General features: G+C 52.8%; 2 long non-coding RNA genes across 2 annotated transcripts in view; one reads left to right on the forward strand and one right to left on the reverse strand.

Annotated features, from left to right (window-relative positions):
* Positions 1–9,544: 9,544 nt before the first annotated feature.
* Positions 9,545–25,975, forward strand: part of LOC137316356 (uncharacterized) — a 78,559-nt gene continuing 62,128 nt past the window's right edge. Inside the window, exons 1-2 of the long non-coding RNA XR_010961535.1 lie at positions 9,545–10,018; positions 23,773–23,910. This is a non-coding gene — a long non-coding RNA (uncharacterized lncRNA). The remainder of the gene's footprint in view (positions 10,019–23,772; positions 23,911–25,975) is intronic.
* Positions 13,645–25,166, reverse strand: LOC137316357 (uncharacterized). Its single transcript, XR_010961536.1, has 3 exons — positions 25,080–25,166; positions 16,205–16,333; positions 13,645–15,544 (listed from the first exon to the last, which is right to left on the reverse strand). It is a non-coding gene; the product is annotated as an uncharacterized lncRNA (long non-coding RNA).

The raw sequence follows: 25,975 nt of genomic DNA on the forward strand, positions 1-25,975 counted from the left end.
TTTTTTTATTTAATTAATTGAACTTAATTAATTAATTGAATTTAAATTCGCCAGCTGCCGTGGCGGGATTTGAACTCATGACTCTGGATTTTAGTCAGGCCTCTGGATTCCGAGCCCAGGAACATAACCACTATGCTACCGTACCGTGTGGGGGAGGGAGGAAAGGGGTTTAGGATCAGACCATGCAGGGAGTGCCCGGGTGTCGGGGAGGGAGGAAGAGGAATCAGGATCAGTCCGTGCAGTGAGTGTCTGGGACTGGGAGACGGAGGGAGCGGTGGGTTGGTGTCAGGATCATACCGTGCGGGGAGTGTCCTGGACTGGGGGAGGGTTGATCAGGATCAGACCGTGCGGGGAGTGTCTGAGACTGGGGGAGGGAGGGAGAGTGATCAGGATCAGACCATGCGGGAAGTGTCTGGGACTGGGGGCGGGCGGGAGGGGGATCAGGATCAGACCGTGAGGGGAGTGTCTAAGATTGGGGGAAGAAGGGAGGGGGATCAGGATCAGACCGTGCGGGGAGTGTCTGAGACTGGGGGAGGGAGGGAGGGGGATGAGGATCAGACTGTGCGGGGAGTGTCTGGGACTGGGGGAGTGAGGCTGTGGATCAGGATCAGACCGTGCGGGGAGTGTCTGAGACTGTGGGAGGGTGGGAGGTGGATCAGGATCAGACCGTGTGGGGAGTGACTTGGACTGGGGGAGGGTGGGAGGTGGATCAGGATCAGACCGTGCGGCGAGTGTCTGGGACTGGGGGAGGGAGGGTGGGGGATCATATCAGACCGTGCGGGGAGTGTCCGGGACTGGGGGAGGGAGGGAGTTGGGATCCAGATCAGACCGTGCGGGGAGTGTCGGGGACTGGGGGAGTGAGGGAGCGGGAACAGGATCAGGCCCTGCGGGGAGTGTCTGGGACTGGGGGAGGGAGGGATGGGGGTCAGGATGAGACCGTGCGGGGATTGTCTGGAGCTGACGGAGGGAGGGAGCGGGATCAGGATCAGACCGTGCGGGGAGCGTCTGAGACTGGGGGAGGGAGGGAGGGGGGTCAGGATCAGACCGTGCGGGGAGTGTCTGGGGCTGACGGAGGGAGGGAGCGGGATCAGGATCAGACCGTGCGGTGAGTGTCTGGGACTGGGGGAGGGAGGGGGATCAGGATCAGACCGTGCCGGGAGTGTCTGGTACTGGGGGAGGGAGGGAGGGGGATCAGGATCAGACCGTGCGGGGAGTGTCTGGGACTGGGGGAGGGAGGGGGATCAGGATCAGACCGTGCCGGGAGTGTCCGGGACTGGCGGAGGGAGGGTGGGGGATCAGGAGCAGACCGTGCGGGGAGTGCCTGGGACTGGCAGAGGGAGGGAGGGGGATCTGGATCAGACCTTGCGGGGAGTGTCTGGGACTGGCGGAGGGAGGGATGGGGATCAGGATCAGACCGTGCGGGGAGTCTCTGAGACTGGGGGAGGGAGGGAGGGGGACGAGGAACAGACCGTGCGGGGAGTGTCTGGGACTGGGGGAGGGAGGGAGGGGGATGAGGAACAGACCGTGCGGGAAGTGTCTGGGAATGGAGGAGGGAGGGAGGGGATGCAGGATCAGGCCGTGCGGGGAGTGTCTCGGACTGGGGGAGGTCGGGAGTTGGGATCCGGATCAGACAGTGCGGGGAGTGTCTGAGACTGAGGGAGGGAGGTAGGTGGGATCCGGATCAGACCGTGCGGGGAGTGTCTGAGACTGGGGGAGGGAGGGAGGTGGATCAGGATCAGACCGTGCGGGGAGTGTCTGAGACTGTGGGAGGGTGGGAGGTGGATCAGGATCAGACCGTGCGGGGAGTGTCTTGGACTGGGGGAGGGTGGGAGGGGGATCAGGATCAGACCGTGCGGGGTGTGTCCGGGACTGGGGGAGGGAGGGAGGGAGATCAGGATCAGACCATGCGGGAAGTGTCTGGGACTGGGGGCGGGGGGGAGGGGGATCTGGATCAGACCGTGAGGGGAGTGTGCGGGACTGGGGGAGGGAGGGTGGGGGATCATATCAGACCGTGTGGGGAGTGTCGGTGACTGGTTGAGGGAGGGAGCCAGATCAGGATCAGGCCGTGCGGGGAGTGTGCGGGAACTGGGGGAGGGAGGGAGCGGGATCAGGATCAGACCGTGCGTGGAGTGTCTGGGACTGGCAGAGGGAGGGAGGGGTATCAGGATCAGACCGTGCGGGGAGTCTCCATGACTGGGGGAGGGAGGGGGATCAGGAACAGACCGTGCGAGCAGTGTCTGGGACCGGGGGAGGGATGGAGTGGGATCCGGATCAGTCCGTGCGGTGAGTGTCTGTGAGTGGTGGAAGGATGGAGCGGGAACATGTTCAGAACGTGCGGGGAGTGTCTGGGACTGGGGGAGGGAGGGAGCGGGAACATGTTCAGAATGTGTGGGGAGTGTCTGGGACTCTGGGAGGGAGGGAGCGGGAACATGTTCAGAACGTGTGGGGAGTGTCTGGGACTGGGGGAGGGAGGGAGGCGGATCAGGATCAGACCGTGCGGGGAGTGTCTAAGATTGGGGGAAGGAGGAAGGGGGATTAGGATCAGACCGTGCGGGGAGTGTCTGGGACTGCGGGAGGGGAATCTGGATCAAACCGTGTGGGGAGTGTCTGAGACTGGGGGAGGGAGGGAGGGGGACGAGGAACAGACCGTGCGGGGAGTGTCTGGGACTGGGGGAGGGGGATCTGGATCTGATCGTGCGTGGAGTGTCCGCGACTGGGGGAGGGAAGGAGGGGATGCAGGATCAGGCCGTGCGGGGAGTGTCTCGGACTGGGGGAGGGAGGGAGTTGGGATCCGGATCAGACAGTGCGGGGAGTGTCTGAGACTGGGGGAGGGAGAGAGGTGGATCAGGATCAGACCGTGCGTGGAGTGTCTGAGACTGTGGGAGGGTGGGAGGTGGATCAGGATCAGACCGTGTGGGGAGTGTCTTGGACTGGGGGAGGGTGGGAGAGGGATCAGGATCAGACCGTGCGGTGAGTGTCTGGGACTGGGGGAGGGAGGGAGTTGGGATCCGGATCAGACCGTGCGGGGAGCGTCTGAGACTGGCGGAGGGAGGGAGGGGGATCAGGATCAGACCGTGCGGGGAGTGTCCGGGACTCTGGGAGGGAGGGAGGGGATCAGGATCAGACCGTGCGGGGAGTCTCAGGGACTCTGGGAGGGAGGGAGGGGGATCAGGAACAGACCGTGCGGGGAGTGTCTGGGACTGGGGGAGGGGGATCTGGATCAGATCGTGCGGGGAGTGTCTGGGACTGGGGGAGGGAGGGAGGGGGATGAGGAACAGACCTTGCGGGGAGTGTTCGGGACTGGGGGAGGGAGGGATGGGTTGCAGGATCAGGCCATGCAGGGAGTGTCTCGGACTGGGGGAGGGAGGGAGTTGGGATCCGGATCAGACCGTGCGGGGAGTGTCTGGGACTGGGGGAGGGAGGGAGTTGGGATCCGGATCAGACCGTGCGGGGAGCGTCTAAGACTGGGGGAGGGAGGGAGGGGGATCAGGATCAGACCGTGCGGGGAGTGTCTGGGACTGGGGGAGGGAGGGAGGTGGATCAGGATCACACCGTGCGGGGTGTGTCCGGGACTGGGGGAGGGAGGGAGGGGGATCAGGATCAGACCGTGCGGGGAGTGTCCGGGACTGGGGGAGGGTGGGAGGGTGATCAGGATCAGACCCTGCGGGGAGTGTCTGGGACTGGGGGAGGGTGGGAGCGTGATCAGGATCAGACCGTGCGGGGAGTGTCTGGGACCGGGGGAGGATGGGAGCGTGATCAGGATCAGACCGTGCGGGGAGTGTCTGGGACCGGGGGAGGGATGGAGGGGGATCTGGATTAGAACGTGCGGGGAGTGTCTGGGACTGGGGGCGGGGCGTAGGGGGATCTGGATCAGACCGTGAGGGGAGTGTCGGTGACTGGTTGCGGGAGGGAGCCGGATCAGGATCAGACCGTGCGGGAAGTGTCTGGGACTGGCGGCGGGCGGGAGGGGAATCAGGATCAGGCCGTGCGGGGAGTGTCCGGGAACGGGGGAGGGTGGGAGGGAGATCAGGATCAGACCGTGCGGGGAGTGTCTGGGACTGGGGGAGGGAGGGAGCAGGAACATGTTCAGAACGTTCGGGGAGTGTCTGGGACTGGGGGAGGGAGGGAGGCGGATCAGGATCAGACCGTGCGGGGAGTGTCTAAGATTGGGGGAAGGAGGGAGGGGGATTAGGATCAGACCGTGCGGGGAGTGTCTTGGACTGCGGGAGGGGTATCTGGATCAGACCGTGTGGGGAGTGTCCGAGACTGGGGGAGGGAGGGAGGGGGACGAGGAACAGGGAGTGTCTGGGACTGGGGGAGGGGGATCTGGATCTGATCGTGCGGGGAGTGTCTCGGACTGGGGGAGGGAGGGAGTTGGGATCCGGATCAGACCGTGCGGGGAGTGTCCGGGACTGGGGGAGGGAGGGATGGGGATCAGGATCAGACCGTGCGGGGAGTGTCTGGGACTGGGGGAGGGAGGGAGGGGGATCAGGATCAGACCGTGCGGGGAGTGTCCGGGACTGGGGGAGGGAGGGAGGGGGATCAGGATCAGACCGTGCGGGGAGTGTCCGGGACTGGGGGAGGGAGGGATGGGGATCAGGATCAGACCGTGCGGGGAGTGTCTGGGACTGGGGGAGGGAGGGAGGGGGATCAGGATCAGACCGTGCGGGGAGTCTCCGGGACTGTGGGAGGGAGGGAGGGGGATCAGGCTCAGACCGTGCGGGGAGTGTCTGGGACTGGGGGAGGGAGGGATGTGTAATCAGGATCAGACCGTGCGGGGAGTGTCTGAGACTGGGGGAGGGAGGGAGGGGGACGAGGAACAGACCGTGCGGGGAGTGTCTGGGACTGAGGGAGGGAGGGAGGGGGATAAGGATCAGACCGTGCCGGGAGTGTCTGGGACTAGGGGAGGGAGGGATGGGGATCAGGATCAGACCGTGCGGGGAGTCTCCGGGACTGTGGGAGGGAGGGAGGGGGATCAGGATCAGACCGTGCGGGGAGTGTCTGGGACTGGGGGAGGGAGGGATGTGTCATCAGGATCAGACCGTGCGGGGAGTGTCTGAGACTGGGGGAGGGAGGGAGGGGGACGAGGAACAGACCGTGCGGGGAGTGTCTGGGACTGAGGGAGGGAGGGAGGGGGATAAGGATCAGACCGTGCCGGGAGTGTCTGGGACTGGGGGAGGGAGGGAGCGGGAACAGGTTCAGACCGTGCGGGGAGTGTCTGGGACTGGGGGAGGGAGGGAGGGGAATCAGTCTCAGACCTTGCGGGGAGTGTCCGCGACTGGGGGAGGGAGGGAGGGGCATCAGGTTCAGACCGTGCGGGGTGTGTCCGGGACTCGGGGAGGGAGGGAGGGGTATCAGGATCAAACGGTGCGGGGAGTGTCTCGGACTGGGGGAGGGTGGGGGTTGGGATCCGGATCAGACCGTGCAGGGAGTGTCTGGGACTGGGGGAGGGAGGGGGATCAGGATAGACCGTGCAGGGAGTGTCTGGGACTGGGAGAGGGAGGGAGGTGGATCAAGATCCGACCGTGCGGGGAGTGTCTGGGACTGGGGGAGGGAGGGAGGGGTAATCAGGATCAGACCGTGCCGGGAGTGTCTGGGACTGGGGGAGGGAGGAAGGGAGATCAGGATCAGAACGTGCGGGGAGTGTCTGGGACTGAGGGAGGGAGGGAGGGGGATCAGGGTGAGACCGTGCGGGGAGTATCCGGGACTGGGGGAGGGAGGGAGGGGTGCAGGATCAGACCGTGCGGGAAATGTCCGGGACTGGGGTAGGGAGGGAGGTGGGATCAGGATCAGACTGTGCGGGGAGTATCCGGGACTGGGGGAGGGAGGGAGTGGTGCAGGATCAGACCGTGCGGGGAGTGTCTCGGACTGGGGGAGGGAGTGAGTTGGGATCCGGATCAGACCGTGCGGGGAGTGTGTGGGACTGGGGGAGGGAGGGAGGGGGATCAGGATCAGAACGTGCGGGGAGTGTCTGGGACTGAGGGAGGGTGATCAGGATCAGACCGTGAGAGGAGTGTCTGGGACTGGGGGAGGAGGATCAGGATCAGACCGTGCGGGGAGTGTCCGGGACTGGGGGAGGGAGGAAGGGGGATCAGGATCAGACTGTGCGGAAAGTGTCTGGGACTGGGGGTGGGAGGGGGATCAGGATCAGACCGTGCCGGGAGTGTCCGGGTCTGGCGGAGGGAGGGAGGGGGATCAGGATCAGACCTTGCGGGGAGTGTCCGGGACAGGAGAACGGAGGGAGGGGGATCAGGATCAGACCTTGCGGGGAGTGTCCGGGACAGGCGAACGGAGGGAGGGGGATCAGGATCAGACCGTGCAGGGAGTGTCTGGGACTGGTGGAGGGAGGGAGGGGGATCAGGGTCAGACCGTGCGGGGAGTGTCCGGGACTCGGGGAGGGAGTGAGGGGGATCAGGATCAGACGGTGCGGTGAGTGTCCGGGACTCGGGGAGGGAGTGAGGGGGATCAGGGTCCGACCTTGCAGGAAGTGTCCGGGACTGGCGGAGGGATGGAGGGGTATCAGGATCAGACGGTGCGGGGAGTGTCTGAGACTGGGGGAGGGAGGGGGAACAGGATAGACCGTGCGGGGAGTGTCTAGAACTGGGAGAGGGAGGGAGGTGGATCAGGATCAGACCGTGTGGGTAGTGTCTGGGACTGGGGGGTGGAGGGAGCGGGAACAGGTTCAGACCGTGCGGGGAGTGTCTGCGACTGGGGGAGGGAGGAAGGGGGATCAGGAACAGACCGTGCGGGGAGTGTCCGGGACTGGGGGAGGGAGGAAGGGGGATCAGGATCAGAACGTGCGGGGAGTGTCTGGGACTGAGGGAGGGTGATCAGGATCAGACCGTGAGGGGAGTGTCTGGGACTGGGGGAGGGATGGAGGGGGATCAGGATCAGATCGTGCGAGGAGTGTCCTGGACTGGGGGAGGGAGGAGGGGGATCAGGATCAAACCTTGGGGGGAGTGTCGGTGACTGGGGGAGTGAGGGAGCGGGAACAGGATCAGACCGTGCGGGGAGTGTCCAGGACTGGGGGAGGGAGCGAGGTGGATCATATCAGACCGTGCGGGGAGTGTCTGCGACGGGGGGAGGGATGGAGGGGAATCAGTCTCAGACCTTGCGGGGTGTGTCCGCGACTGGGGGAGGGAGGGAGGGGCATCAGGTTCAGACCGTGCGGGGTGCGTCCGGGACTCGGGGAGGGAGGGAGGGGGATCAGGGTCAGACCGTGCGGGGAGTATCCGTGACTGGGGGAGGGATGGAGGGGTATCAGGATCAGACGGTGCGGGGAGTGTCTCGGACTGGGGGAGGGTGGGAGTTGGGATCCGGATCAGACCGTGCAGGGAGTGTCTGAGACTGGGGGAGGGAGGGGGATCAGGATAGACCGTGCAGGGAGTGTCTGGGACTGGGAGAGGGAGGGAGGTGGATCAAGATCCGACCGTGCGGGGAGTGTCTGGGACTGGGGGAGGGAGGGAGGGGTAATCAGGATCAGACCGTGCCGGGAGTGTCTGGGACTGGGGGAGGGAGGAAGGGGGATCAGGATCAGAACGTGCGGGGAGTGTCTGGGACTGAGGGAGGGAGGGGGATCAGGGTGAGACCGTGCGGGGATTATCCGGGACTGGGGGAGGGAGGGAGGGGTGCAGGATCAGACCGTGCGGGAAGTGTCCGGGACTGGGGGAGGGAGGGAGGGGGATCAGGATCAGACCGTGCGGGGAATGTCCGGGACTGGGGGAGGGAGGGAGGTGGGATCAGGATCAGACTGTGCGGGGAGTATCCGGGACTGGGGGAGGGAGGGAGTGGTGCAGGATCAGACCGTGCGGGGAGTGTTTCGGACTGGGGGAGGGAGTGAGTTGGGATCCGGATCAGACCGTGCGGGGAGTGTCTGGGACTGGGGGAGGGACGGAGGGGAATCAGTCTCAGACCGTGCGGGGAGTATCCGGGACTGGGGGAGGGATGGAGGGGTATCAGGATCAGAACGTGCGGGGAGTGTCTCATACTGGGGGAGGGAGGGAGTTGGGATCCGGATCAGACCGTGCAGGGAGTGTCTGAGACTGGGGGAGGGAGGTGGATCAGGACAGACCGTGCATGGAGTGTCTGGGACTGGGAGAGGGAGGGAGGTGGATCAAGATCAGACCGTGCGGGGAGTGTCTGGGACTGGGGGAGGGAGGGAGGGGTAATCAGGATCAGACCGTGCCGGGAGTGTCTGGGACTGGGGGAGGGAGGGAGCGGGAACAGGTTCAGACCGTGCGGGGAGTGTCTGGGACTGAGGGAGGGAGGGAGCGTGTTCAGGATCAGACTGTGAGAGGAGTGTCTGTGACTGGGGGAGGGGGATCAGGATCAGACCGTGCGGGGAGTGTCCGGGACTGGGGGAGGGATGAAGGGGGATCAGGATCAGACTGTGCGGGGAGTGTCTGGGACTGGGGGTGGGAGGGGGATCAGGATTAGACCGTGCCGGGAGTGTCCGGGACTGGCGGAGGGAGGGAGGGGGATCAGGATCAGACCTTGCGGGGAGTGTCCGGGACAGGCGAACGGAGGGAGGGGGATCAGGATCAGACCGTGCAGGGAGTGTCTGGGACTGGTGGAGGGAGGGCGATCAGGATCAGACCGTGTGGGGAGTGTCTGGGACTGGGGGAGGGAGGCAGGGGGTTCAGGGTCAGACTGTGCGGGGAGTATCGGGGACTGGGGGAGGGTGGGAGGGGTGCAGGATCAGACCGTGCAGGGAGTGTCTCGGACTGGGGGAGGGAGGGAGTTGGGATCCGGAGCAGACCGTGCGGGGAGTGTCTGGGACTGGGCGAGGGACGGAGGGGGATCAGGATCAGACCTTGCAGGGAGTCTCTGGGACTGACGGAGGGACGGAGAGGGATCAGGATCAGACCGTGCGGGGAGTGTCTGGGACTGGGAGAGGCAGGGAGTTGGGATCCGGATCAAACCGTGTGTGGAGTGTCGGGGACTGGGGGAGGGAGGGAGCGGGAACAGGATCAGACCGTGCGGGGAGTGTCTGGTACTGGGGGAGGGAGGGAGGGGGATCAGGATCAGACCGTGCGGGGAGTGTCTGGCACTGGGGGAGGGAGGGAGCGGGAACATGTTCAGACCGTACGGGGAGTGTTTTGGACTGGGGGAGGGAGACAGGGGGATTAGGATCAGACAGTGTGGGGAGTGTCCTGGACTGGGTGAGGGAGGGGGATCAGGATCAGACCGTGCGGGGAGTGTCTTGGACTAGGCGAGGGAGAGAGGGGGATCAGGATCAGAACGTGCGGGGAGTGTCTGGGACTGGGGGAGAGGGGAAGGGGGATCAGCATCAGGCCATGCGGGGAGTGTCTTGGACCAGGCGAGGGAGAGAGGGGTATCAGGATCAGAACGTTCTGGGAGTGTCTAGGACTGGGGGAGAGGGGGAGCGGGATCAGGATCAGACCATGCAGGGAGTGTCTTGGACTGGGGGAGGGACGGAGAGTGATCAGGATCAGAACGTGCGTGGAGTGTCTGGGACTGGGGGAGAGGGGGAGGGGGATCAACATCAGACCATGTGGGGCATGTCTTGGACTGGGCGAGGGAGAGACGGGTATCAGGATCAGAACGTGCCGTGAGTGTCTGGGACTGGTGGCCGCTGGGAGCGGGGGTCGAGTGTGGAATCAGAACCCAAAGGCAAATGAGGTCCTAAAACCAGTGGTGGGAAATGGAGAAGGAATTGCCTCGAACTGGGGCGGGAGAATGAAACGATCACATATTGTGGTCTGGGTGGTAAAGAGACATGGAATGTGGAAACAGAGTTCATCAAACAGTGTGTTAAATTCAATATTAGAGGAAAAGTTTAGATTACATTCACCTTCACACCGTCAATATTGGTCTCATTTACTGCCCTGCCATAAATAGATCTCCTGGAGTGATTGAGAAAAGTCCACAGCTGGAAGTCAACAGGGATTGCAGACTGAGGAACAACAGCAGGTGAATCAGCACAGGATTGTGAGAGCAGCAACCAGAGAGAATCCTTCCGATTCGAAAAGCTTCCATAGATCGACTGAGGAGAAAGGTAAGAGAAAGTCCCATTTACTCAGATAAACACTGGTCCTGTGGACAGTCCACAAAAGTTACAAGGTAAGGGGGGAAATTGAGAGAATGAGACTGGGAGAGTCTGATCACCGAGTACAATTATCCAGTGTGAGGCCGTGCAATGAAATGTGAAGTAAGATCAGTTTCTGTCTCAAAACACACAGTCACAAATGAATCTTGTGTGTGTTTTAGAGCAAAGGGGTTGAATCGAAGAGCTGACTCCAGTCTGAAGCAGTGCCTAGCAGATATACAGTGTCTCCCCGCCCCCAGCACCAACTCGGAAAGAACCCACCTTTATCGCCCCCATAATATCGATATTACATTGCGTTTTAATGTAGTACCAGACAGTGTTACCGAATTCAAATATATTTCATATCCAAATATCAAAATCAATCATCTTACAATTCTGAACTGGATACTGGGTTTTACTTCATGTTATTTCCCATCAGTAAATCTATTTCTGGATTTAACAGTTGCAGTTGAATTGAATGATAATTTAAATATAAACTGGTGATAAAATGATACCTAAATCGTATTCTAATAATGATTTGTAAATTGTCTTCCAATTGATTATTTGTGTTTTGTATCAGAATAATGTTCTGGGTGATCACATGATCCAGCTCCTGGCTTCCGCCGAGGGTTCGTTTTATTAAACTGAGATCGAAGTCTGTCTCAATACAATCTACATTCATTTCCGTGCTTTTTCAACACAATCATCTGATTATTATGGGGATATGCTTTTAGTAGGAAATATAAACACTGTCTTTCAGCCCTTTAAACACTAACTGGAGTTTGCCGAAATGACGCTTATCCAAATTTTGTAACATTCCAGATGTATAAAGAATGTGACGATCAGTTGTTTCGCCATCGAATTCAGTATTGTGGCAGTAATTTAAATGGTCACTGTGAACAGTTACAGATTTAGATGGTTGAAGACAATTTGCTTTTCAGAGCAGACGGGGTCTGTTTTCAACAGTGTGACTGTTTTATCCATGTCCTTCTATAGATGCTGTGCTGCTTAATGTTCTGTAGAGTTGGAACTGACGGTGAATTCACTAAATCGCCAGTATCAGGTCTTGTGGTGTAAAAAATCCTTTATTGGAATCGCAGCTTCATGGTCATAAAAAGTGTCTGAATGTTCAGAGTTAATCTTCGACTTAACTAAACTCCAAACACGATGGTGGCTTTTCATATTTCCGTTTCAGTTATTTTCCTTTAGTGATTTCCTCTATTGCCAGGGTAACAATCTGTCAGATCTCAGTACAAGAGGCGTTGGTTCCAATTTATATCCGAAAGACCATGAAACATTCAGTGTAAACTCCTTTCTATATACTCAGATCATGAAACATTCAGTGTAAACTCCTATCTATATATTCAGACCATGAAACATTCAGTGTAAACTCCTTTCGATATATTCAGACCATGAAACATTCAATGTAAACTCCTCTCTATATATGATGTGGAGATGCCGGTGATGGACTGGGGTGGACAAATGTAAGGAGTCGCACATCACCAGTTTATAGTCCAACAGCTTTATTTGATATCACAAGCTTTCGGAGCTTTGCTCCTTCGCCAGGTGAAGTGACTTCACCTGACGAAGGAGCAAAGCTCCAAAAGCTTGTGATTTCAAATCAAGCTGTTGGACTGTAACCTGGTGTTGTCCTCTTCATATTCAGACCATGAAACATTCAGTATAAACTCCTATCGATATATTCAGACCATGAAACATTCAGTGTAAACTCCTATCGATATATTCAGACCATGAAACATTCAGTGTAAACTCCTATCGATATATTCAGACCATGAAACATTCAGTGTAAACTCCTATCGATATATTCAGACCATGAAACATTCAGTGTAAACTCCTATCGATATATTCAGACCATGAAACATTCAGTGTAAACTCCTATCGATGTATTCAGACCATGAAACATTCAGTGTAAACTCCGATCGATATATTCAGACCATGAAACATTCAGTGTAAACTCCAATCGATATATCCAGACCATGAATCATTCAGTGTAAACTCCTCTCTATATACTCAGATCATGAAACATTCAGTGTAAACTCCTACCGATACATTCAGACCATGAAACATTCAGTGTAATCTCCTATCGATATATTCAGACCATGAAACATTCAGTGTAAACTCCTATCTATATATTCAGACCATGAAACATTCAGTGTAAACTCCTATCGATATATTCAGACCATGAAACATTCAGTGTAAACTCCTATCGATATATTCAGACCATGAAACATTCAGTGTAAACTCCTATCGATATATTCAGACCATGAAACATTCAGTGTAAACTCCTATCGAGATATCCAGACCATGAAACATTCAGTGTAAACTCTTATCGATATATCCAGACCATGAAACATTCAGTGTAAACTCCTATCGATATACTCAGACCATGAAACATTCGGTGTAAACTCCTATCGAGATATCCAGACCATGAAACATTCAATGTAAACTCCAATCGATATATCCAGACCATGAAACATTCAGTGTAAACTCCTATCGATATACTCAGACCATGAAACATTCAGTGTAAACTCCTATCGATATACTCAGACCATGAAACATTCAGTTTAAACTCCTATCGAGATATCCAGACCATGAAACATTCAATGTAAACTCCAATCGATATATCCAGACCATGAAACATTCAGTGTAAACTCCTATCGATATACTCAGACCATGAAACATTCGGTGTAAACTCCTATCTATATATTCAGACCATGAAACATTCAGTGTAAACTCCTCTCTATATATGATGTGGAGATGCCGGTGATGGACTGGGGTGGACAAATGAAAGGAGTCGCACATCACCAGTTTATAGTCCAACAGCTTTATTTGATATCACAAGCTTTCGGAGCTTTGCTCCTTCGCCAGGTGAAGTGACTTCACCTGACGAAGGAGCAAAGCTCCAAAAGCTTGTGATTTCAAATCAAGCTGTTGGACTGTAACCTGGTGTTGCCCTCTACATATTCAGACCATGAAACATTCAGTGTAAACTCCTATCGATATATTCAGACCATGAAACATTCAGTTTAAACTCCTATCGAGATATCCAGACCATGAAACATTCAATGTAAACTCCAATCGATATATCCAGACCATGAAACATTCAGTGTAAACTCCTATCGATATACTCAGACCATGAAACATTCGGTGTAAACTCCTATCTATATATTCAGACCATGAAACATTCAGTGTAAACTCCTCTCTATATATGATGTGGAGATGCCGGTGATGGACTGGGGTGGACAAATGAAAGGAGTCGCACATCACCAGTTTATAGTCCAACAGCTTTATTTGATATCACAAGCTTTCGGAGCTTTGCTCCTTCGCCAGGTGAAGTGACTTCACCTGACGAAGGAGCAAAGCTCCAAAAGCTTGTGATTTCAAATCAAGCTGTTGGACTGTAACCTGGTGTTGCCCTCTACATATTCAGACCATGAAACATTCAGTGTAAACTCCTATCGATATATTCAGACCATGAAACATTCAGTGTAAACTCCTATCGATTTATTCAGACCATGAAACATTCAGTGTAAACTCCTATCGATGTATTCAGACCATGAAACATTCAGTGTAAACTCCAATCTATATATTCAGACCATGAAACATTCGGTGTAAACTCCTATCGATTTATTCAGACCATGAAACATTCAGTGTAAACTCCTATCGATGTATTCAGACCATGAAACATTCAGTGTAAACTCCAATCTATATATTCAGACCATGAAACATTCAGTGTAAACTCCTATCGATTTATTCAGACCATGAAACATTCAGTGTAAACTCCTATCGATATATTCAGACCATGAAACATTCAGTGTAAACTCCAATCTATATATTCAGACCATGAAACATTCAGTGTAAACTCCAATCTATATATTCAGACCTTGAAACATTCAGTGTAAACTCCTATCTATGTATTCAGACCATGAAACATTCAGTGTAAACTCCAATCTATATATTCAGACCATGAAACATTCAGTGTAAACTCCTACCTATTTATTCAGACCATGAAACATTCAGTGTAAACTCCTATATATTTATTCAGACCATGAAACTTTCAGTGCAAACTCGTTTTTATGTATTCAGACCATGAAACGAGGACGCCCAAATCTCTCTGAAGACCAACATTCAATAGTTTCTCACCATTTAAAAAAATATTCTGTTTTTCTCCATCTGCCACTTTCTTGCCCACTCACTTAACCTCTCTATATCGCTTTGCAGACTCTTTGTGTCCTCCTCACAGCTTACTTTCCCACCTACCTTTCTATCTTCAGCAAACTTGGATACATTGCACTCGGTCCCTTCATCGAAGTCATCGAATCATAGAATGGTAACAGCAGGGAAGGAGGCCATTCGGCCTGTCGTCTCTGCGCTGGATCTCTGCAAGAGCAATCCAGCTGGTCCCACTCCCCCGCACTATCCCCGTAGCCCTATAATTTTTTTCCCTTCAAGCGTTTATCCAATTCCATTTTGAAGGCCATGATTGAATCAGCTTCCACCACCGCCTCGGGCAGTGCATTCTAGATCCTGAGCACTCACTGCGTAAGAAGGTTTTTCCTCATGTCGCTTTTGGTTCTTTTGCCAATCAACTTACATCTATGTCCTTTGATTCTTGACCCTTCCGCCAATGGGAACAGTTTCTCACTAGACCATTCATGATTATGAACACCTCTTCAGATCTTCTCTAAACCTTCTCTGTTGTAAGGAGAACAACCCCAGCTTCTCCAGTCGATCCATGTAACACTAACATAGATTGTAAATAGTTGAGGCCCAAGCACCGATCGCTGCAGCACACCTCTGGTTACAGCCTGCCAACCTGAAAATGACTGTTTTATCCCTACTCTCTGTTTTCCGTCCGTTAACCAATCCTCTATCCATGCCAATATATTACCCACAACTCCCTTATCTTGCGTAACAACCTTTTATGTAGCACCTTATCGCATGCCTTTTGGAAATCCAAGTATACTACATCCACTGGTTCTCCTTTATCTAGCCTGCTGGTTACATCTTCAAAGAACTCTTCATAAATTTGGTAAACACGATTTTCCTTGCATAAAACCATGTTTACTGTGCCTAATCATATTATGATTTTCTAAGTGCCCTGTTACCACTGCCTTTATGAATTCCAGCATTTTCCTGATGACTGATGTCAGGCTAACTGGCCTGTCGTTCCATGTTTTTTTCTCTCCCTCCTTTCTTGAATAGCGGGGTTACATTTGCTACCTTCCAATCCGCTGGGACCGCTCTAGAATCGAGGGAATTTTCGAAGATCACAACCAACGCATTCACTCTCTCTCTGCAGCCACCTCTTCCAGAACCCTCGGATGTAGGCCATCAGGCCCAGGGGATTTATCAGCTTTAGTCCCATTAGTTTCTGAAGTACTTTTTCTCTTCTGATATTAATTGTTTAAAGTTTCTCACTCTCGTTTGCCCCTTGGTTCCCCACTCTTTCCGGTATGCTTTTTGTGTCTTCTGCTGTGAAGACAGATACAGATTATCGACGCACATTAATCTTAAAAGGATTATTCTTACCATCAGTTTATCGATTAATAAATTGATTTAATTTTACTTAGCAGGTGTAAATAGAGGACTGTATTTAATATGTGATTTCAAAACATCAGTGAGCGACAGGCCCTTTAGATTAATGTACAAGTCTGGCGTGTCATGTAACTTTCATATTACAAAGTGATCATCATAAGTAATACCATTGTTGAGAAATGGCGGGGTTATAATATGTTCTATGGAAAACAAGTATAAGTGCAGAGACACAAAGTTCAAAGCACTTTTTTCCACTTGGCGGCTGTAAGTTGTCAGCGAGCTCAGGGAACGGAAATGAGATTCTGGGTGGAAACCAGATGGTGATCAGAATTAAAGATAAAACCTAATGCAGTGAATTAATCAACACCAAATGCGGGTGACCCCATTATTCTCAGGTGGATGTTAGGGTCGAATTGAAACCCAGTGCTCCATTAATTAAAAAACACAGGGATTGAATAAACCTTCTGGTAAAAAAATCAAACTGAAGGGGGAACTGAGTGGGTCTTAAAATGTCTGCCACTGAGTGACACAAAGTAACAGCAAAATGCTGAAACTTGCAGAGACAGAGGCGAACGGTTTCCGTTTGTGGGAACTCACCTCCTCAAACTTTGGGTTGATCTGAGGAAGAGCTTTGTGCACTTTGCACGTTGACACCACTTGCTGAGTCTGATCCAACCTGTGATATGGACACGTGTCTTCTGGCAATTTAACTTGTTCGATCCGAGTCTGTGTAGGATTTAACAAATTGTTGATGGTCAAAGATCGGGTTTCATCATCCTGCCGCTTGTCCCCAACATAAAATACTCACAGATACTCAGTCACTCACTGATATACAGAGGCATCCTCTCTCTCTCACACTCACTCAGAGTCACTCACTGATATACAGGGGCACCCTCTCTCTCACACACTCACTCAGGGTCATTCCCTGATAGACAGGGGCATTCTCTCTCACACTCACTGATATACAGGGGCATCCTCGCTCACACTCACTGATATACAGGGGCATCCTCGCACACACTCACTGATATACAGGGGCATCCTCGCTCACACACATTCACTCAGAGTCACTCACTAATATACAGACGCATCCTCTCTCTCACACACTCACTCACTGATGTACAGAGGCATCCTCTCTCTCACACTAACTCACTGAGTGTCACTCACTGCTTTACAGAGGCATCCTCTCCCTCACACTCACTCAGAGTCACTCACTGATATACAGAGGCATCCTCTCTCACACACACACTCACTCAGAGTCACTCACTGATATACAGAGGCATCCTCTCTCAAACACACACTCACTCAGAGTCACTCACTGATATACAGAAGCCTCCTCTCTCTCACACTCACTCAGAGTCACTCACTGATATACAGGGGCATCCTGTCTCACACAAACTCACTCACTGATATACAGGGGCATCCTCTCTCACACACACTCACTGATATACAGGGGTATCCTCTCTCACACAAACACTCACTCAGTGTCACTCACTGATAAACATGGGCATCCTCGTTCACACACATACTCACTCACTGATATACAGAGGCATCCTCTCTCTCACACATTCACTCAGAGTCATTCACTGATATACAGAAGCCTCCTCTCTCTCACACTCACACACACTCACTCACTGATATACAGCGGCATCCTCTCTCTCACACACTCACTGATATACAGCGGCATCCTCTCTCACACACACACACTTACTCAGAGTCACTCACTGATATACAGAAGCCTCCTCTCTCACACACTCACTCAGAGTCACTGATATACAAGGGCATCCTCTCTCACATACCGACTCATTCAGAATCACTCACTGATACACAGAGGCATCCTCGCTCACACTGACTGATATAAAGGGGCATCCTCGCTCACACACACTCACTCACTGATATACAGGGGCATCCTCTCTCTCGCACACTCACTCAGAGTCACTCACTGATATACAGGGGCACCCTCTCTCACACTCACTCAGAGTCACTCACTGATATTCAGGGGCATCCTCTCTCTCTCACACACACTCAGAGTCACTCACTGATATACAGACGCAGCCTCTCTCACACTCACTCACTGAGAGTCACTCACTGATATACAGGGGCATCCTCTCTCACACACACTCACTCACTGATATAGAGACGCATCCTCTCTCTCACACACTCACTCAGAGTTATTCACTGATATGCAGGGGCATCCTCTCTCTCACACACTCACTGATATAGAGACGCATCCTCTCTCTCACACACTCACTCAGAGTTATTCACTGATATGCAGGGGCATCCTCTCTCTCACACTCACTCACTTATACACAGAGGCATCCTCTCTCTCTCACTCTCACTCACTGATTTACAGAGGTATCCTCTCTCACACACACTCACTCAGAGTCACTCACTGATACGCAGGGGCATACACACACACACACACACACACACACACACACACACAGAGTCACTCACTGACATACATGTGCATCCTCTCACACGCATACTCACTCAGAGTCACTCACTGATATACAAGGACATCCTCTCTCAAACACTGACTCACTCACTGATACACAGAGGCATCCTCTCCCTCACACTCACTCAGAATCAATCACTGATATACAGGGGCATCCTCTCTCACACTCACTCAGAGTCACTCACTGATATACAGACGCAGCCTCTCTCTCACACACTCACTCACTGACATACAGGCGCATCCTCTCTCACACACTGACTCACTCAGAATCACTCACTGATGCACAGAGGCATCCTCGCTCACACTCACTGATATAAAGGGGCATCCTCTCTCACACTAACTGATATAAAGGGGCATCCTCGCTCACACACTCACTCACTCAGAGTCACTCACTGATATACAGGGGCATCCTCTCTCACACTCACTCAGAGTCACTCACTGATTTACAGACGCATCCTCTCTCTCACACACTCACTCACTGATATACAGAGGCATCCTCTCTCTCACACTCACTCATTCAGGGTCACTCACTGATATACAGGGGCATCCTCTCTCACACAAACACTCACTCAGTGTCACTCACTGATATACAGAGGCATCCTCTCTCTCACACATTCACTCAGAGTCACTCACTGATATACAGAGGCATCCTCTCTCTCTCACACACTCACTCACTGATATACAGAGGCACCTTCTCTCTCTCACACTAACTCACTGATTTACAGAGGCATCCTCTCTCACACAAACACTCACTCAGTGTCACTCACTGATAAACATGGGCATCCTCGTTCACACACATACTCACTCACTGATATACAGAGGCATCCTCTCTCTCACACTCACTCACTGAGTATCACTCACTGATATACAGAGGCATCCTCACTCTCACACATTCACTCAGAGTCACTCACTGATATAGAGAGGCATCCTCTCTCTCACACACACTCACTCACTGATATACAGAGGCATCCTCTCTCTCTCACACGAACTCACTGATTTACAGAGGCATCCTCTCTCACACACTCACTCACTGATATACAGGGGCATCCTCTCTCACACACACTCACTCAGAGTCACTCACTGATACACAGGGGCATACACACACACACACACACACACACACACACACTCAGAGTCACTCACTTACATACATGTGCATCCTCTCTCACACACAAACTCACTCGCAGATACACGGGGGCATCCTCTCTCTCACACACTCACTCACTGACATACAGACGCATCATCTCTCTCTCACTCACTGATATACAGAGGCATCCTCTCTCACACAGACTCACTCACTGATACACATAGGCTTCCTCGTTCACACTCACTGATATAAAGCGGCAACCTTGCTCACACTGACTGCTATAAAGGGGCATCCTCGCTCACACTCACTGATATAAAGGGTCATCCTCGCACACACTCACTCACTGATATACAGGGGCATCCTCTCTCTCACAAACTCACTCAGAGTCACTCACTGATATACAGGGGCATCCGCTCTCACACTCATTCAGAGTCACTCACTGATTTACAGACGCATCCTCTCTCTCACACACTCACTCACTGATATACAGAGGCATCCTCTCCCTCACACTCACTCAGAGTCACTAACTGATATACAGACTTATCCTCTCTCTCGCACACACTCATTCAGGGTCACTCACTGATATACAGGGGCATCCTCTCTCACACAAACACTCACTCAGTGTCACTCACTGATATACAGAGGCATCCTCTCTCTCACACACACTCACTCACTGATATACAGAGGCACCTTCTCTCTCTCACACTAACTCACTGATTTACAGAGGCATCCTCTCTCACACAAACACTCACTCAGTGTCACTCACTGATAAACATGGGCATCCTCGTTCACACACACACTCACTCACTGATATAAAGAGGCATCCTCTCCCTCTCACACTCACTCACTGATATACAGAGGCATCCTCTCTCTCGCACTCACCCACTGATATACAGGGGCATCCTCTCCCTCTCACACTCACTCACTGATATACAGAGGCATCCTCTCTCTCTCACACTTACACACTGAATTACAGAGGAATCCTCTCTCACACACACTCACTCAGAGTCACTCACTGATACACCGGGGCATCCTCACACACACACACACACACACACACACACACTCAGAGTCACTCACTGACATACATGTGCATCCTCTCTCACACACACACTCACTCACTGATATACAGGGGCTTCCTCTCTCTCACACACTCACTGATATAGAGACGCATCCTCTCTCTCACACACTCACTCAGAGTTATTCACTGATATGCAGGGGCATCCTCTCTCTCACACTCACTCACTTATACACAGAGGCATCCTCTCTCTCTCACTCTCACTCACTGATTTACAGAGGTATCCTCTCTCACACACACTCACTCAGAGTCACTCACTGATACGCAGGGGCATACACACACACACACACACACACACACACACACACACACACACAGAGTCACTCACTGACATACATGTGCATCCTCTCACACGCATACTCACTCAGAGTCACTCACTGATATACAAGGACATCCTCTCTCAAACACTGACTCACTCACTGATACACAGAGGCATCCTCTCCCTCACACTCACTCAGAATCACTCACTGATATACAGGGGCATCCTCTCTCACACTCGCTCAGAGTCACTCACTGATATACAGACGCAGCCTCTCTCTCACACACTCACTCACTGACATACAGGCGCATCCTCTCTCACACACTGACTCACTCAGAATCACTCACTGATGCACAGAGGCATCCTCGCTCACACTCACTGATATAAAGGGGCATCCTCTCTCACACTAACTGATATAAAGGGGCATCCTCGCTCACACACTCACTCACTCAGAGTCACTCACTGATATACAGGGGCATCCTCTCTCACACTCACTCAGAGTCACTCACTGATTTACAGACGCATCCTCTCTCTCACACACTCACTCACTGATATACAGAGGCATCCTCTCTCTCACACTCACTCAGAGTCACTCATTGATATACAGATGCATCCTCTCTCTCACACACACTCATTCAGGGTCACTCACTGATATACAGGGGCATCCTCTCTCACACAAACACTCACTCAGTGTCACTCACTGATATACAGAGGCATCCTCTCTCTCACACATTCACTCAGAGTCACTCACTGATATACAGAGGCATCCTCTCTCTCTCACACACTCACTCACTGATATACAGAGGCACCTTCTCTCTCTCACACTAACTCACTGATTTACAGAGGCATCCTCTCTCACACAAACACTCACTCAGTGTCACTCACTGATAAACATGGGCATCCTCGTTCACACACATACTCACTCACTGATATACAGAGGCATCCTCTCTCTCACACTCACTCACTGAGTATCACTCACTGATATACAGAGGCATCCTCACTCTCACACATTCACTCAGAGTCACTCACTGATATAGAGAGGCATCCTCTCTCTCACACACACTCACTCACTGATATACAGAGGCATCCTCTCTCTCTCACACGAACTCACTGATTTACAGAGGCATCCTCTCTCACACACTCACTCACTGATATACAGGGGCATCCTCTCTCACACACACTCACTCAGAGTCACTCACTGATACACAGGGGCATACACACACACACACACACACACACACACACTCAGAGTCACTCACTTACATACATGTGCATCCTCTCTCACACACAAACTCACTCGCAGATACACGGGGGCATCCTCTCTCTCACACACTCACTCACTGACATACAGACGCATCATCTCTCTCTCACTCACTGATATACAGAGGCATCCTCTCTCTCTCACTCACTGATATACAGAGGCATCCTCTCTCACACAGACTCACTCACTGATACACATAGGCTTCCTCGTTCACACTCACTGATATAAAGCGGCAACCTTGCTCACACTGACTGCTATAAAGGGGCATCCTCGCTCACACTCACTGATATAAAGGGTCATCCTCGCACACACTCACTCACTGATATACAGGGGCATCCTCTCTCTCACAAACTCACTCAGAGTCACTCACTGATATACAGGGGCATCCGCTCTCACACTCATTCAGAGTCACTCACTGATTTACAGACGCATCCTCTCTCTCTCACACACTCACACTGTGTCGCTCACTGATATGCAGAGGCATCCTCTCTCTCTCACACACTAACTCACTGAGAAACAGGGGCATCCTCTCTCTCACGCACTCACTCAGAGTCACTCACTTATATGCAGATGCACCCTCACTCACACTCACTCAGGGTCACTCACTGATATACAGACGCATCCTCTCTCTCTCACACTCAATCACTGATATATACACACATCCTCTCTCACTGTCTCTCTCACGCTGTTCACTGCCTTCCCCAAAGTGTAAACAATTTTACAACACTAAGTTATAGTCCAACAAATTTATTTTAGATCCCACAAGATTTTGGAGGCTTCCTCCTTCCTCAGGTGAACGGTGTGGAAAATCACACCGTTCCCCAAAGTGTGTGACACTGTGTCATTACCCGTTTGTTTCACACGCTACACAATAAACAGTGCACAGGAACAGGAGGCGGCCGTTCAGCCCCTCGAGCCCATTACACGGGAACAGGAGGAGGCCGTCCAGCCCCTCGAGCCCATTACACGGGAACAGGAGGAGGCCGTTCAGCCCCTCGAGCCCATTACACGGGAACAGGAGGAGGCCGTCCAGCCCCTCGAGCCCATTACACGGGAACAGGAGGAGGCCGTTCAGCCCCTCGAGCCTGTTCCACCATTTTATTAAATCATAGCCAATCTGTCCCTCAACTCCATATCACCTCGATATTCCTCATAAAAGGGTAGATTTGATCACCTGTTACTTTGTACTGAAAACAGAATCGGACCCTGTTGGGGAAACTGAAAACCAGGGACACAGACAGACTCAGTGAGTGAGGAAAACTGTGGGAGATGGTGTTTAATGTGGGCAAGTGTGAGGTCATCCACTTTGGATCAGAAAAAGACAAATCAGAATATTTTCTGAATGGGAAGAGTGTGGGAACTGTGGATGAGCAGAGAAATTTAGGGGTCCAAGTCGACAAATCTCTAAAACCCAGTGGGCGGGTACAAGAAGTGATCAAAAAGGCGAATGGAGTGTTGGCCTTTATCTCAAGAGGGCTGGAATATAAAGGGGAGGAAGTTATAGAATCATAGAATCATAGAAGTTACAACATGGAAACAGGCCCTTCGGCCCAACATGTCCATGTCGCCCAGTTAATACCACTAAGCTAGTCCCAATTGCCTGCACTTGGCCCATATCCCTCGATACCCATCTTCCCCATGTAACTGTCCAAATGCTTTTTAAAAGACAAAATTGTACCCGCCTCTACTACTGCCTCTGGCAGCTCGTTCCAGACACTCACCACCCTTTGAGTGAAAAAATTGCCCCTCTGGATCCTTTTGTATCTCTCCCCTCTCACCTTAAATCTGTGCCCCCTCGTTATAGACTCCCCTACCTTTGGGAAAAGATTTTGACTATCGACCTTATCTATGCCCCTCATTATTTTATAGACTTCTATAAGATCACCCCTAAACCTCCTACTCTCCAGGGAATAAAGTCCCAGTCTGTCTAACCTCTCCCTATAAGTCAAACCATCAAGTCCCGGTAGCATCCTAGTAAATCTTTTCTGCACTCTTTCTAGTTTAATAATATCCTTTCTATAATAGGGTGACCAGAACTGTACACAGTATTCCAAGTGTGGCCTCACCAATGCCCTGTACAACTTCAACAAGACATCCCAACTCCTGCATTCAATGTTACAGCTGTACAGAGCTCTGGTTAGAGCTCATCCAGATCTCAATGAGGTAGGTTTTAAGGAGCGTCTTAAAGGAGGTGGAGAGGTTTCGGGAGGGAATTCCAGAGCTTGGGGCCCCGGCAGGTGAAGGCACGGCCGCCAATGGTGGAGTGATGGAAATCGGGGGATGGGCAAGAGGCCAGAATTGGAGGAATGCAGAGATCTCGGAGGGTTGTCGGGCTGGAGGAGGTTATAGAGATGGGGAGAGGGGCGAGGGTCATGGAGTGAATTGAAAACCAGGATGAGAATTTTAAAATGGAGGCATTCCCGGACCGTGAGCGGATGTCGGTCAGTGAGCACAGGGGGTGATGGGTGAACGGGACTTGGTGCGAGTTCAGATACGGGCAGCAGAGTTTCGGATGAGCTGATGTTTATGGAGGGTGGAAGATGGGAGGCCGGGCAGGAGGGTATTGGAATAGTGGAGTCTGGAGGTGAGAAAGGAATGAATGAGTCTGATTAACCGTCTGATTCACACTCCCGCCCGTGGGAGGATGGCGGTGGATTGAGATGATGGCGGTGGATGGGGACCGGTTGATCTTCTCCAGGGGGAGGATGGCGGTGGATTGAGATGATGGCGGTGGATGGGGACCGGTTGATCTTCTCCAGGGGGAGGATGGCGGTGGATTGAGATGATGGCGGTGGATGGGGACCGGTTGATCTTCTCCAGGGGGAGGATGGCGGTGGATTGAGATGATGGCGGTGGATGGGTCGCGGTTGATCTTCTCCAGGGGGAGGATGGCGGTGGATTGAGATGATGGTGGTGGATGTGGACCGGTTGATCCTCTCCAGGGGGAGGATGGCGGTGGATGGGGACCGGTTGATCCTCTCCAGGGGGAGGATGGCGGTGGATTGAGATGATGACGGTGGATGGGTCGCGGTTGATCTTCTCCAGTCCCCTGAACTCTCCCATCAGTCGGCTGACGGCACCGCCTCTCGACACACGTCACACGCGCGCCGTTGCCAGGTTACGACCGTCACACGCGCGCCGTTGCCATGTTTACGAACGTCACACGCGCGCCGTTGCCAGGTTATGAACGTCACACGCGCGCCGTTGCCAGGTTACGAACGTCACCGCGCCTTTGCCAGTTTTCCAACATCGCCCGCGCTCCCGGCCCGCGCTGTTTCTGTTCAACGGCCGCGCAGTTTTAAAGTCAGCTGCCGCGTGACCCCGAGCCGCACCTCGATTGGTGGACCTCGCGTGGACGTCAATCACCAGGTTCCGAACCGCAGGAGCGGACTCTGGGAGGGGGCGTTTATTGACGGTGAATGTCCGCAGTGCGCATGCCCCGGCCATCCAATCCCCGGATGGAGCAGGGTCGGCGGAGAAGAAGACGGTTTGGAGGAAAAATGGCGGTGGAGGCGCAGGGGGTGAAATGGAGAGAGAGAGAGAGAGAGTGTGAGTGAGTGTGTGGGATTGGGGGCCGCTCCGATGGAGGGAGGCTGTATTCCCCGCCCCCGCCAACGTACCGGCATGTGGGGGAATTGAAACTCAGAGACAGGAGCAAACGGTTCACCCGTTTGTGGGAATTCACTCGCAATCTTTGGGTCGATCTGAGGAGGTGTTTTCTGATCCTTTCCCCCGAGACACCACTTGCTGTGTCTGATCCAACCTGTGATGTGGACACGTGTCTTCTGGCAATTTAACTTGTTCAATCCCAGTCTGTGTTGGATTTTACATGTTTTTAATGGTAAAAGGTTGGGTTTCATCATCCTGCCGCTTGTCCCCATCACAAAATACACACGGATACTCAGTCACTCACTGATATACAGAGGCATCCTCCCTCCCACACACTCACTGATATACAGAGGCATCCTCTCTCTCACACTCACTGATATACAGAGACATCCTCTCTCTCACACACTCACTGATATACAGAGGCATCCTCTCTCTCACACACTCACTGATATACAGAGGCATCCTCTCTCTCTCACAAACTCACTGATATACAGAGGCATCCTCTCTCTCTCACAAACTCACTGATATACAGAGGCATCCTCTCTCTCTCACACACTCACTGATATACAGAGGCATCCTCTCTCTCTCACAAACTCACTGATATACAGAGACATCCTCT

This window comes from Heptranchias perlo, unplaced genomic scaffold (genome assembly GCF_035084215.1).
Source record: "Heptranchias perlo isolate sHepPer1 unplaced genomic scaffold, sHepPer1.hap1 HAP1_SCAFFOLD_59, whole genome shotgun sequence".
Classification (NCBI taxonomy): Eukaryota; Metazoa; Chordata; class Chondrichthyes; order Hexanchiformes; family Hexanchidae; genus Heptranchias; species Heptranchias perlo.